The sequence below is a fragment of the Jaculus jaculus genome, chromosome 11 (genome assembly GCF_020740685.1).
Source record: "Jaculus jaculus isolate mJacJac1 chromosome 11, mJacJac1.mat.Y.cur, whole genome shotgun sequence".
NCBI lineage: Eukaryota > Metazoa > Chordata > Mammalia > Rodentia > Dipodidae > Jaculus > Jaculus jaculus.
The window spans coordinates 50251679-50265949 of record NC_059112.1 but is presented as its reverse complement, the minus strand read 5'-3'; the positions used below and the strand labels follow the sequence as shown (position 1 = coordinate 50265949).

General features: G+C 46.0%; 1 protein-coding gene across 5 annotated transcripts in view; it reads right to left on the bottom strand.

The window, feature by feature from the left end:
• Prom1 (prominin 1) overlaps positions 1-2001 on the bottom strand; it is a 121899-nt gene extending 119898 nt beyond the window's left edge. For 2 of the 5 annotated variants that reach the window (XM_045161859.1, XM_045161861.1), the window contains exon 1: positions 1688-2001. The gene's annotated coding sequence lies outside the window, so the exon portion shown is untranslated. The remainder of the gene's footprint in view (positions 1-1687) is intronic. The other 3 variants (XM_045161863.1, XM_045161862.1, XM_004656142.2) reach the window with 2 other exon arrangements.
• Positions 2002-14271: the final 12270 nt, after the last annotated feature.

Genomic DNA, 14271 nt, shown 5'->3' with positions numbered 1-14271 from the left:
GTCTGTGGCAACGTCACTTGCTTACAGCCTCATCTGTGAAGTGGGCTCCACGGCGTTCGCAGGTTGGAGAGCTGGCAGGTAAATAACAAGGCACGGTGCAAACAGTCAACGAAGTTCTAGAAGCTCCGTACTAACCACGTGCCCACCTAACCATCGCAGCACCCTCATACACAGGGCAGCTCCGTGGAAATTCAAAGAGGGAAATTCACAAATGAGCAAGAAAAGAAAAAGGAGCCCTCTAAGATGAACCTTAGAAAGCCGACGGAATTCAAATGTCCAACACAAAGCGTTTCCTCGGCTTTGAAGTAGTGCATCGCCGAGGTTGTAGCAGTCTCCGGTGGTCCGGGCGGCGGCCCTTCAAGGACCCTCATTCACTCACGGATCTTAACAAAGGCCGGCGGGCAGCCGGCGCGGGGAGAGGTCCGCAGGCCAGCGGCTCCGGGAACGACGGGTCCCCACCGCAGCCCAGCACCGGCTCTCGCGTCCGCTCGGCCTTCCAGGCTCCCGCCCGGCCGGCGCCGGACCCGGCTCCATCCCCCGCGGGGGGCCGGTGCAGCTGCGGGACAAAAGAGCCCGCGGGGCCGGGAGGGCGCGCAGCCCCGAGAGCCGCGGAGCCAGCTGGGGGAGGGGAGGGAGGGACTGGGCGCCCCAGCGCGACGCTCGGCCTCCCCACCGGGGACCCTGGAGCCCGCGAGAAGGGGGGGCTGGGCTGCCCCTTCCCCTTCTCTGGCAGGCCCCGGAGCCCCGAGTTCCCCGCCTCCGCGAAGCTCTGCCTCGGTCCACTCTCCCCTTTGTTGTCCCGTCCCGCGCTCCGCAGAGCTAAGTCCCGAGCACCCCGGTTCTTCCGCCAGCGAGAGCCAAAGTCCCGGGGGCCTCTAGGCAAGCGCGAGGGCCGCGCCACGAGGGCTGAGGGGGCTCCGGGCCGGGGTCCGTGCGCTCGCCAACTGCCGGGAGGGGGGGAGGGGAGGGGAAGGGGGGTTTCCCTCGGCCGGTGGCCGGCGGCACTGTGCGCACCCCACTCGGGAAGCCGAAGGCGGCGGCCTTCCTCGTCCGTCACTGGGGAGGCTGGGCGTCCCGCGTCCCCCGGCCAGTCCCAGTTCGCTCACCAGGGCAGGACAGTCCGCCCCCGCCGGAGAGCACCCCTTCCAGCCGCGCGCCCCCTCCAGCCACGCGCCCCCTCCAGCCGCGCGCCGTGGAGCCCGGCCCGAGGATGGAGGCTCGCCCGCAGGGGCGGCGAGCGGGAAAAGTTTGTGCGCTCTGCCGGGCTCTCAGAACCCGGGATCCCCAGGGGCGGGAGTCCCTGACCACCCGCAGCACCTCTAAGTCCCGGGCACAGTCGAGGCTCCCGCCACCTGCTGCAGAGCCTGGGAGGGGCGCAGCGCCGCCGCTCCATCCCGTGGTTCCCGTCCTCGGCCCTGGCCCGGGCGGCTCTCCCAGCCCCTCCGCTCCGCTCGCCGCCAGCTCGCCAGCTCCGGCCCCGCGCCGCGCCGCCCTCCCAGCCCCGCTCACCCGCCGGCCGGCCGAGCGTGGCGTCCCCAGAGCCCGCCCGCGCGCCGGAGGGATGCTGGTGGCGGGACCCTGCGAGCCGGGAGAAGCCGCTGCTGGGAGACCTATTGCTGCTGCCGGGTCTCTGGGCCCCGAGGTGGGGACCGAGCGGCGGGAAGGGAAAAGTTCGGAAGTTACTTACCCGCGGGAGAGCTGGGCTGGAGGCCAGGTGCCTGTTGTCACCAGCTTAGTAACTTAAATATTGTTGAGCCTCGGGGCTATGGGTGTGCTCTGATTGGACCATCTGAACAACTTAGCCACAGTCTCAGGACATCCACACGGACCTGGCCAGCACTTACTTCCTTCTTGCTGCAGAAGCCGGCTTAGTCCCTGCACACTCTTCTTAGATCACGTAAGCTTCTTTGACCCTGCCAGAGCCCTCCCCTAGCTCCTAAAACTCCTTGCCTGTGTGGCCTCCTGTCCTCTTTAGACCAGCTATCTGCTTCCAATGCATTAAGTTTTTAACAAAACTTAACAAAAAAAAAAAAAAAAACAAGTTGGTGCTGGGAAGGTAGGTCCCCCCACGCCCCCACGCCGTGCTATGTGGGATGGAGGATTCCGTGATCCTCGTTATCCATTCACATTCCTGGATTCAACCAAGAGTGAATGGAAATTAGGTTGCAAAACCACACTGCTTCTGTTCTGTTAGGAAGAGAACTTTTTCTTGTCAACTGCACAGTCTTCCCTAACCTAAGTGTAGAACAACCCCATAACACTTATACTGCATTAGATACTCTAATTTAGAGATAGTTTAAAGGATCCTAGAGGGTTCCAATAGTTCTGTCTGAACACCATGACACTATGTAAGGAACTTGGGCATTTGCAGATTTTGACATCCATGGCGGGTCCTGGAAACAATCTTCCTTCCCAAATACTGATATTGGAATCTGGGGTATCTTTGAGAGTGACAGGGCTTTTCTCAGTTCTTGGCTGGGCTGTAAATCAGGAGTTAGGGTTGTGGAAGCTCACAGCTACACAAACTTCCATTGAGTCAGTGGCCTCTGGTTTCTTCTCGTATGAATTCACAGATTTCGCACATTGAACTGCTGCTATAAGGCAGGAGGGTGTTCACGGAAATGGAAAAGCCGGCATGGAAACTCTGAGTGGGATCCTTTATGGTAGCACTGGATGGGGCCCAGTTGGTCAGTCCAGCACCCATCTTAGGTGTCCAGGTGCTCCCAGGTTTCCAAAAAAGGAAGTAATCTCATCTCTTAAATTTCTCTTCCAAGCAATACCAGATCCCCCAGCCGCCCCCTTATGTTTCTGGCCACTAGCCAGGTGGAGGCTGCCAGGACACCTTTGTGGAACAAAGAGGTAAGAAAGAACCAGGATCTATCACTCCCTAATAGTCTGGAGAACTTTCCTCCCCTTAGAGGATCCTTAGCCATTTTTAGCTTACTTTCGGGGACCTTAATAAATCCCTAAACTGCCTCAATACCATGGAATAACTGTACTATTGGATAAGAAAAGCACTACTAAGGAAGGAAAGCATCCTCAGGACAGTGTTTAGCATCCAATAGGTGTTTAGTGTATATGGATCGCTTGATGGAAGCATGGATATATGGACAAATGGACATTAACTCAGGAGATCTTCTACTACATCAGAATCTAACATAAAACAGGTTTGAGGGACGAGAAGGGAAAGGAAAAAAGTTTTTTTTGGTATTTTGGGGTTTTTTGTATTTTGTTTTTTCGAGGTAGAGTCTCACTCTCGCCCAGTCTGTCCTGGAATTCACTATGTAATCACGTAGTCTCAGGGTGGTCTCGAATTCGCCGCAATCCTCCTACCTCTGCCTCCCAAGTACTGGGATTAAAGGCATGCACCACCACGCCCAGCTAAGGAAAAGGTTTTTATTTGTAAAGTTTAAATTGACCCTGATTGTGCATATTTGCAGGACAAGAATGGGAATTAAGAAAAAACTGAAAAATCACATTAAGATGTATCAGGGTTGGTGGTCCTGGAGGGTTCTAAGACCTCAGTTTCCCTCCTGCAGACCCTGATGCTCAGTCTCAGGGAGTGGATGCTAAGGGAAGAGGTCGGTTCTCTTTCCAGAGAGTAACTCTTCCTGTCCCATCTTATTCTGGTGATTTTGACTCATTCTCAGCTTCTCTGTTTGCAAAATGAAGACGTGCGTGACTGCTGTGGTTAGTTTTCATTCCTAATAATAATAATGTCCATGGAGTGAGGGCAGTAGTGTGGAGTAGCAACACTTCCAAAGGCACCAGACCAAGTGTTTTAAATGAATTTTTATGTAAACTTAGTGACAATAGCAGCTTGAAATGATGATGATGACAATAATTAATCATCTGTGATAATAATTACAAATTCACTAATTTGTCTGGAGTTACCCAGCAAGTGAAGTCTCAATGAACCTCAAAGATTGCCCTCTAGAAAATATGTGAAAAGTCACCTTGACCATTGCCACATTGGATTGAAATGGTTGATTGGCCATTGTTAAATGTCTTTTCCAGAAGAAATCAGAATGCCTATTCTTCTCAGACAGGGCACTGACAACAGGCCAAATAAACAATTTCACCAAAGTCCAACTTGATGAGCCAGTGAATTTATTGAGTTGCAGGAGCACGAGTGAGGGAGGGGTTACCTACATGGGCATGGGAGACACAAAGGCAGCAGCGTCACCAGAAAGCCCACCCCAGCATGAGTGACGGCTAAGGGCTGTATCTGTGGAGTTCCCTGGCCCATTTGCAGGCAGGTCCACTGGAGAGTCTCCCCTCTACCAGCAGTTGCTTCCTGCTTCCACAACCTTGGAGAGGGGCCTTCTGGGTCTTGTAATTTTCCCAGCTTCCTGCGACTTCTGTTCCTTGGTTTCCTGAAACTTATGATCCTGTCTCCTTGGAGGAAATGTTTCAATTCAGAGAAAGTAGTTACACAACCATCTATCTTTACTCAAGGCACTTAATGCTTCCAAATGTTTTATGCATTTCCATGGCCTGTTGACCTGGATCACTGTAGATACTCAATATGTACAAATAAATAAACACAGACACACTATTAGACAACATCCTTAGGCAGACAGTGATATGACAACCCTAATTCCATGGTCACCATAATATCTGTATCATTATTGTCTATAAGACCAGAGGTGACAATGTTTATGATTTATGTTTGTTTTCAGTTACACACTCAGTTATTACATGCAACATTTGGGTTTCCCTATTCCTTCCAAAATGACATCTGACCATGAGCAGTGTGCCATTTTGGAAAGAGCGCGGGGTTAAGTGCCAGGAGGCCCACTCAGGTTCTGTTCCAGCTCACAGCACGGTTCTGCAGCTTGTGTAACCTCCCTGGGCTTGTGCACCTCACGAAAGCAATGCCCTGCTCAGTAGCTTCACTGCTGATGGCTAATGTTTCTGTTACTGCAGAAAGTCCACTGGCAGCCTTAGGATAACTAAGAGCAGTCAGCTTTGATAAAAGAAGTCAGAGCCGCACTTGGATAAGACACATAACTTTCAACGGATGTTATATAGAGTATACGCTAAACATGTCTGAGTTCTAAGATCCAGCACCAAAAGAGAGAGGCAGGCATGGTGGCACACGCCTATAATCCCATCACTTGGAAGATTAAAACAAACATTCAAGGTCAGCCTGGGTCACAAAAGAAAACAAATATTATTTAAAGTTAATTATCGTCAGAATACAGACAGAAGTTAGTAATTCAACAGTCCTGTCCTTGGCAAAATATCTCTTGTGGTTATAAATATTTTTCCAAGAGTGGCTAAAACTAAAGCATCTAGGTTTGTGAGTAATTATACTACCCAACCTGACAGCTTGTTCCAGGAATAACCATGCTCAACCCCCCAAAAAGGTGTTGCTTTTCAGAGTCCCTGCACAGTGCTACTGTGGAGGACCTTGATGCAGGATAGGTGCTCACCATAGTGAGACTGAGCAAAGGGGCCTGGCAGAGCCTGTAGTGGCTCTCTCAGAGCCCTGTGCCACCGCAGGGGCCTTATTTCACCCTGGAGGAGAATGCGGACCCTGTAGTGCCTGCCTCACTAACTACTCTGAACTGGCTCAGGGAATAAAGGACTTGATGATGTAGATTTGAAGTAATCATGGGACAGGGACTGCATCGAAGGTATGCTCTTGGTGACATGAAAATATGGAAAATCACTCAGAAAGTCATCCTTTGGAAGGCAACAGTTCTCATGTGTACCTGTGGCAGAGAGAAACTTCTGGTGAGTTATTTACGGTAGATTATGGTAAAATAAGTATTTTAAATAATTAAAATATTATTTTTGTATGACCCACAAATATGGCTGCATAAGGCCTGTCCAGTAAAGAATTTTGCACTTAAACTAAAATTTGTGTAACCCAAGAAAGAAAAGAAGGAGAAGGAATGAGAAGAGTGAAAGGCATAAAGAAGAAAGAGAAATAAAGAGGGAAAGAGGAAAGGAGAAGAGAGAGAGGCTTTTAGTCAAGCCAGGGTTCTCTGTAAATGTTTTACTTGAGGATTTCCTGTTCTTCTTGCTTTCTTCTCCCTTGCCTTTGGGCTTGGCTGCCAAAAATAACATCACTGATCTTTAATAATGAAAAGCTAATATACCCTTCCTCTTTACATGGAGCACCATCAGCTCTGATCTGATCTGCCACAGATCCACAAGTCCATTGTATACAACTAATTCAAGGGCAGAGAAAGAAGGCTACCACCCTATATGAAGAATGTACAAGTAAGAGGTAGACTAGGCCAGGCAAAGACAACTAGATTCAAACTGCCAGCACTACGGAGAAGTGGGGCACCTCTCTCACAGTTTGATGGCTGCAGATGTGGGGTACTTTTCAAAATTTTTGTGCATAGAAATCTCTTCCCGTGGGGAACTGCTTCAGGACAGTTACCCTTTTCTAGACCCACCTTTCATCTCTGTTTCTTTCTGATAACATTGTGAATGTGCATGAAATCAGATAGGGCTTTAATTTGTCTTTACTAACCAATAAGGGAAAAAGAGAACATCAGAAACCCAGTTACAAAGCACAAGAGCATCCCACTTCACAAGGAAGAGAAGATGCTATCTGCAGGAGGCAGTATTCTGTCATCCCCAATAGGAGACTTAACATTTTTTGCCAGTAACCTATACTGTGTATCAAGCAAGTCTCTGCCTCTGCTGGGCAATGTTTCACCTTGGCAGGACTAATTACTGTTAGGGCTTTCTTCTAAAGAATTTCTGATTTGCGCTTTTCCTCATCATCATTGAGAGCACCGACAAGTTTTTCATCTACCGAAAAATATTTACTTCAGTTTTCTCATTGTCCACATAAATGCCAGTCCTTCAAATTAATCTTCGAACCAGTCCAGTTATAACAACCCAGTGGTTTCCTCATTTATCAGTGAACTGAGTACAATTGTTCACATGTGTTTTTGTTTTCTCACTAGCTCATGCTGACCTGGAATTCACTCAGGGTGGCCTTGAACTCACAGTGATCCTCCTATCTCTGCCTCTCAAGTGCTGGGATTAAAGGTGTGTGCCATCATGGAGAAAAATAAAAAAAATTTAAAGACTATGCAATTGATTTTTGAAACCAAAATTAAATCCGCAGTTACCTCTAAAATTTGAAGGGACTGTGATGTTGACCTGGGATTGCAGTAAGTCTTTTTCCTGGGTCAGATATGCTCCATGTTCACAAGGAAGGTTCTTGTCAACTCTCCTAAATCCTCCCATAAAAACTCCGTTCAGAGCAATCCTTCATTCAAGGTTCCAAGCAACAGCCAGAGACAAAAGTAAATACTCAAGAATTAGATTCTAGTGAATTGTTGGCTGCTCGGAACACAATGATTTCTTTCTTTTTAAAAAAAATATTTTGTTTATTTATTAGAGCGAGGGAAAGAGGGAGAAAGAGGCAGATAGAGAGAGAGAGAATGGGTGCTCCAGGGCCTCCAGCCACTATAAACAAACTCCAAATGCATGTGCCACCAAGTGCATCTGGCTTATGTGGGCACTAGGGAATGGAACCTGGGTCCTTAGTCTTCGCAGGCAGGCACCGTAACTACTAAGCCATCTCTCCAGCCCTGATTTCTTGTTTTAAATTAACCAACATGAAGGATTTTTTCTTTTGTTTTGTTTGTGATATTGGGGGTTGATCCTAAGACCTTGTATATGCTAAGCACATGGTCTTCCACTGCACTGTGAGGTCTTAAAGATGAAGGAATGTGTCTTGGTAGCAAAGTGCAAATGTTGACAATGCAGTCATTTCCATAGCTTAATAGAATGACCTCAGCCATGAAGGTCAGGGCACATCAAAGCAGATTTGGCTAGAGGGAAAATATTGACCAAAACTGTGCTTGGAGATGGAATTCGAGGCTTAGACTGCCGAACACTTTCCAATAATAGGAACAAGATGTGAGAATAGTTTCCAGAATTGCTTATCATGGGAGGGAATAGGTATTAGTATAATACAATAAAATTGTTCTAGGTCAGGCTTTTTTTTTTTTTTTTTTCTTTATCTCAGCACTCAACATTGAGGCTGGATAAATTCTGGCAGTGAGAGCTGTGCTGTGCCTCAGAAGCTGTTTAACAATATCCGATAGCAGCTTCATCAGGTATAGATAATTCCTTCTCCCCTATCTGGGGCAGATTGTTCAAAAGTTAAGTTCGATTTTTAAAGGTCACAAGCAACACTGACAGAAATTGGGGAAAAAAAATCTTATCAGACATACTGTCCACTCAGCCCACTTGACCCACTTATGTTTCCTTGCCCTTTAGGCTAGTGGACTTTCTTCTCCTGGTGACAGGGTTTTTATATTTTCTAAGTATGTATTTTCTCTTACAGTCCCCAAGGCAAGCAGCTGAATAGGTCTCTCATTAGTGGCATTGCATAAATGGAAAACAGAGGCCTAGAGAATAAGTGATTTGCCCAAAAGTCATAGGAAGGATAGGCCACACTCAGAGCTTTCAGATTCCCTTTCAGGACTCTTCCTACACAGAAAAACACAAAAGAGAAATCTTGCAATTCCTCTGTGTGAAAGGTGGCCTATACCACTGTCTTGGTCTGTTTTACTGGTGCTTATAGAGTTCCATACACCCATAAAATATGAAAATAGCTCATTTGGCTTACCGCTCTGAAGACTGGGAAGTCCAGGGCTGGGGGCCCATCTGGAAAGGGGCTCTGTGCTAGTCACTACATGACAGAAGGACAAGCAAACATGCTTGTTTTAGTTACTTTATCACTGAGGTGACAAAATGCCTGGTCAAAGCCACTCAAGGAAGGAGGAGCTCATTTTGGCTTCCGGTTTGGGAGTACAGTCCATCATGGTGAAGTCTTGGAGACAGGAGCTCGATGGGGCCAGTCAGTTTGTGTCCTATGTCAGGAAGCAGAGACAGAAGCATGAACGCTGCTCCGCTTGCCTGCTTCATCTCCTGCACTGTGGGACCCAACCCATGGAACAGGGCTACTCACATTTGTGTGGGTCCTCTCACCTCAATTATTATTCTAACCTAGAAAATCCCTCATAGATATACCTAGAGACCTGTTTCCATGGTGATTATAAATCCTACCAAATTGACAACCAAGATTAACTATCACAACTTTGGAGAAAGAGGATGAAAACAAGAACATTGGGCAGAGCTGGCTTTTCTTACAAAACCACAGTCACGCTGGCTAAGTGCTTGCCTGATAACAGTGATGGAGATTAGAGGCAACGTAGTCTCATTTTTAGGCAACTACTTAGGGTAGAGGTCCAGAGAGGACAAGATGTTTACATACCCTAGTAGAAAGTTCAGAGGTGAAATCCAAAAAGCTGTGACTCCAGAAGACACCACTGGATCGCCAGCACTTTTATTCTCACTACTTCCTGGTTCTTCCTCCTCTTTGGAACTTTTGATAGGCTTTTTCCCCTTCCAGTGGCTCTCTCTGCTTTTATACTCTTGTCTCTGACCCACTCCCTAATCAAAGTCCTCTATACACATTTACACTTAATCATAGAAATTTATTCCAACTTATGCTGAATTTTTGTATGAGCCAAAGACTTCATCCTCAGAACATAAAAATTCCAATCCAAAGTGGTTGGTGCTCATTCTGAACACAGCCCATCCCTTATTGAAATTCCAACGTTTATTACAAGATAATGGAGCACAGACATACTTAGAAAAAAAATTACAGAACTATTACTGAAATTAGCACATGATACAATTTAATATTTTATCTAATTAGTGTGTGGGAGTACAAGCATATGTATGTCATGGCATGGGTGGTGGTCAGGGGACAACTTTTAGGTTGGCCTCCCTTCCCACCATATTTGAGGCAGGATCTCTTGTTATTCAGTGTGGCCTTAGCAAGCCCAGGAAATTCTGTTGTCTCTGCCTACCTTCTCGCTGTAGGCACGTGGGATTACAAAAAGCTAACTCAATTCTGGCTTTCACATGGGGTCTAAGTGGAGATCTGAACTCAGGTACTCAGTGTAGCACAGGAAGCACTTTATCCACTATGCCCATATCTCCCCATGATATATCTTTAATACATTTCAGAGGAAAAATGAAATTTGGAAGCTAGAAAGATGGCTCAGTAGTTAAAGACACTTATTTGCAAAACTTCCCAGTCTATCTTCAATTTTCAGTTCCCACATAATGCCAGATGCACAGTGGCACATGTGTCTGGAGTCTGTGGTGACAATAGGCCCTTGCATGTCCTTTTTCTTCCCTCCCCTCTCCTTATAAATGTATTTCAAAATAAAAATAAAAATAAACAGCCAGTCATGGTGGCACACACCTTTAATCCCAGCACTTGGGAGGCAGAGGTAGGAGGTTTGCTGTGAGTTCAAGGCCACCCTGAGACTACATAGTGAGTTCCAGGTCAGCCTGGGCTACAGCAAGACCCTGCCACAAAAGAACAAAATAAATAAAAATTCATGTAACGTGACAGCAGCAAGAGCCTACTAAAAGACTTATAAAGAAATCTGCCATGTAGCCTGTGCACCTGGTGCTGTTATTCATTAACCTAACTGCTATTTTCCAAGCACTGGGTTGCCTATATTCTCTTAATTAAGTCTAATAGTGAAGGCATTGTTACTTTCATTTTCCAGACAAGGAAATTAAGGTTCATAGACCTTGGCTTTACTTTCTTGTTTCTAAGAGTAACCATTATCATTGGTAAGTGCAACCATTATTTTAAGCACTTAAGACAAATGTAGAAAACTAAACAAACATAGGTGCTAAGATAGTGATAGGTGGTAAAGTTACAGCAGCAAAGGACACTTCTGGGATTTTCAGTGTACGAAGAAAGGAGGAAGTTAACCATCTATGTTAGGGAACCATAAAACAAGATGGTTCATATTAGTTTCCTGGAACTGCTGTAACAGTATTGTAGACAGCGTAACCTACACCACGGGAATGTACTGCCTTATAATCTGGAAGGGCTGATCATTCTGAAAGTGGTGAGAGAGACTGTTCTGGGCCTCTCCTTCAGCTTCTGGTAGCCCAGGATGTTCCCAGTATCTTCCTGCCACCTCTCCTTGTCTTTGTATCTCTACATCGTCCTGTTTGAAAGGACTCCAGCCACTATAATGACTTCTAAGTCCATTGTCTGCAAAGAATCTACTTTGAAGAGCTCATTCATAGACCTGGCATATTCACAGCTTAACTCATAAGCACATCATTTTACAGGTGGAATAACTAACACCCTTGAGAAATGAACTTGCCTAAGGGGGACTCTGACTGAGTCTGGCTCACTCCAGAGGCCACACCTTCATCTGTGATGTCAACCCAGCTCTCAAGGAAAAAGGTCCCAAGAAAATGCTTCAGAAATTCTTGCTTCACCATAAGAGACAGATCACAGGCTTGTCAGCACTGAGATCTTCACCATGCCTGTGCCAGTCTCCTGCCACCATGTGAGTACCATTCATGAGCAAAACAAGGATACCTGCCTTCGTGGCACCATTGTTTTGACCAGAAAATAGACTAAACCGCAAATATTAAAACACATAACGTATTGGAAGTTGCTCAGAGCTCTAAAAATAGAGAAGGCTGAGGGAAAGGGAAAAAACAAACAAACAAAAAACAACTTTTCAGTGTGATGGCCAAGGTGGTCTCAGTGAGAAACAGTTTCAAAGTACAACCTTCAAGAGGTGCAGAGTGAGCCAGGTAATTAGGATGATCATGCAGGCAAAGACCACCACAAGGACCAGCAGGCTGTCCCTGGCTGGCAAGCTGCCAGGAGGCCAGATGAAGAGACTGAAATTTGGTACAGCTAGCAGGAAAGACCTGCTTGCCCCAAGCCAATGTCAATTAAAGTCTAATTCACTTGCAAATCTCACCCACCTCTTATTTACAACTTGAAAGCTCTTAGCACAAGAACAGGGACTGGAGATTTGCAACCTAAGGGCTGAAGGTAAAGCCTGAGTTGTTAATGAACACTTGATCTCTACCAGGCAGGTCCTAGTCTTGGTACACAGGGATGCAGAGGTGATTTCAACCTCACACTCATTGTAAGCCTCACAGACCCTAGTTGGCCAATTAAATTCTATTAAATGGCAAATCAATGGTGGAAAGAAACTAATAATTTAGAAGGAAAATGAGAACTGGAGAGATGGCCCAGAAGATAAGAGTGCTTGTACAAGCCTGTGGACCTAAGTCTCATCTCCAAGTCCTATGTAAAAAGATGGGAGGTGGGGTGGTGAGGGGGAGGACATGCCTGCACATGCCTGCAACCCTAGGGCTGAGTGGGACACAGACAAGAGGACCAGTGGCACTTCCTGGATCCAGTTGAAGCAAATAATTCTATCTCCACATTCAGTAAGAGACTGCCTCCAAGTAATAAGGTAGAAGAGCAATAGAGGACCCCAAATGTCCTCAATGGCCTCTACACATGTGTACCCAGAACACAAAGCCTCTTCACACATGTGTGTATAACACACACACACACACACACACACACACACACACACACACAATAAAACAAGGAAAAGGAGGCTAGTGGGCATAGCTCAGTGGTAGAGCACTTGCCTAGTTATGAACAAACCCTGGGTTTGTTTCCCAGCAGAACACACAAAAGATAAGTAAATATATAAATATATGTACAAGTATATATTATACACATAATATATATACGTGTGTGTGTGTGTGTGTGTGTGTGTGTGTGTGTAAGTATGTATTTGTATATATATAAAGAGAGAAGAACCTAATTTCTGGAACTGTCTGTGAAGCAACAAAGAATGGTCATAACTAGAGAATCAAGGCCTTGGAAAATGGAACCAAGGATAGTGGATTCTACAGATTAACAAAGACAAAAGACATGAATCCACACCAGTCATTAGTTGTATGCATTGCATTCTGCATGGCATTTCAGAGGCTCATGAACGCTGTTCTTATTTTTTTTTAATCCATAGATGCAAAAAGAAGTGCCTTATTTTTAGAGATGTTCAATTTGAAGAGAGGGAAGATCTCAAAGTAAAATTAGCATAGACTTCCAAAAGTCAAAATCCCTGCTAAGGAAACAAAGAAGTACTAATGAACTCTGAGGTGATGTCAGATTAGGTAGTTAAATCATTAAAGCTGGGTGTTGCAGTCAGGTTTGCATTACTGGCAGTAAATACCTGACTAAGAGCATGTTGTAGGAAAAAGGGTTTATTTTGGCTTACAGACTCAAGGGGGAGCTCCATGTTGGCAGGGGAAACAATGACATGAGCAGAGGGTGGCCATCACACCCTGACCAACATCAGGTGGACAATAGCAACAGGAGAATGTGCCAAATTCTGGCATGGGGAAACTGGATATAATAACCATAAGCCTGCCCCAAATAATGCACTGTCTCAAGGAGGCATTAATTTCCAAATTGCAATCAGCTGGGGACCTAGCATTCAGAACTCCTAAGTTTATGGGGGACATTTGAATAAAACAACTACATTCCACACCTGACCCCCATAAACTGATATACAAGATGTAAAATACAATGCATTCAGTCCATCTTTAAAAGTCTCCATAGTTTTTATCAACCCCAATGATGTTCAAATATCCTCATAGTTCAAGGTCTTTGAACTGAGCCATAATACCAAAAAAAAAAAAAGAAAAGAAACTCAAAATTCCCATAATAGCACAAAATAACACACTGCAAAAGATGGCACTGGGTATAATAAAGAAATATTCAACTAAGAAAAGATTTAAATGAGTCTCCAAGCCTAATAATTCTAACCAGTGATAAGTTTCTGGAGTTCCGATTCCACCCTTCCCTTCGCTAGGCTACTCACAGTCCTGGAAAACTTTATCCAGTGCTAGCAGCTCTCCTTGGCAGCCATCCCATAATCCTGCCATCTTCATTGGGTCTCCACTGCAACCCACAGTTCATCTTCATGGCTCCACTAGGCTCCACACAGGTAATTCAACAAGCCTGCTTCACACTGCCCATGGCCACTTCAAAAGTACAAAACCAATTCAGTACAAAATACAAATGCAATGACCCTCTTTTTCCTGAATTTGTTATACTTCACAATACCAGGTGGCCTACCAACATGTTAATCCAGGGGGGAATAGGAACAGGACACCACTTCAGCATTCAGGCCCTGTGGTGGTTTGATTCAGGTGTCCCCCATAAACTTAGGTATTCTGAATGCTAGGTTCCCAGCTGATGGAGGTTTGGGAATTAACACCTCCTGGAGGGAGTGTATTGTTGGGGGCGGGCTTATGGGCTTTATAGCCAGTTTCCCCTTGCCAGTGTTTGGCACACTCTCCTGTTGCTGTGGTCCACCTTATGTTGGCCAGGGGGTGATGTCCACCCTCTGCTCA